At 28.5% G+C, this 734-nt stretch overlaps 1 protein-coding gene across 1 annotated transcript in view; it reads left to right on the top strand.

Annotated features, from left to right (window-relative positions):
• NSUN6 (NOP2/Sun RNA methyltransferase family member 6) overlaps positions 1 to 734 on the top strand; it is a 68621-nt gene that overhangs the window by 2019 nt on the left and 65868 nt on the right. The window lies entirely within an intron of this gene.

Here is a 734-nt window from a genome sequence, read left to right as displayed (position 1 = left end):
TTGTGGAAAGAGAAAATATCTTCTCTTGATTTGAAAGAACTTAAAAATTATAAGGAGCATAATAAGATAAATGGAGGCATTCAGCAGTTTTTTTTCCTAGCAGTTTTTTTAAATGGTGAACATTATTTTATAAAAGTTCCAAATATCTTTCTTTGATATTTCTCTGCCTCAAACCCACTGACTATATGGTTTTACAAAAAGAAAACCATTTTTTTTTTTTTTGTTAAAAGTATCAAAGATAAGGGATTATTTTTAAAGGAATATTTAGTTTCATAATAACACTAAACCTTAAGAAAGAAATAATACTTTTAGGCTGGTATGGATTAGTATGCTGGCAATTGGTCTCTGAACAATCCGTGAGGTAGGGTATAGTTAAAGATGACAAAACATGAGGAAATAAGTGTCAAAAAACTGCAATTAATTACAAGAGAACTTGATTGTTTAAGTCTGTAATTTAATTTCTGACAGGTATCTTTGCTACCTATCTTTTTTGGATGATGTCTAATACATTTAATAATACCATTTTAAAAAATTCATGTGGGAAATCTTTGGATGATGTTATCAGTGTTACTTATTCAAGCCTTGGTGTTTTAAAAGGCTACTGATCAATTTGCTTTAGACTATGAAGTTAGCAAGTAGATAGCTATACAGAAGTGCTATAATAGTTAATGCATCATAAGTAGAATGAAATCCTGAATTTATATGACTAAATGTAGCAGATATTAATATGTTCA

This window comes from Pteropus vampyrus, unplaced genomic scaffold, assembly GCF_000151845.1.
Source record: "Pteropus vampyrus isolate Shadow unplaced genomic scaffold, Pvam_2.0 Scaffold96, whole genome shotgun sequence".
Lineage (NCBI taxonomy): Eukaryota > Metazoa > Chordata > Mammalia > Chiroptera > Pteropodidae > Pteropus > Pteropus vampyrus.
Note: the sequence above shows the minus strand (reverse complement) of the source record. Positions and strands in the feature narration are given on the sequence as shown.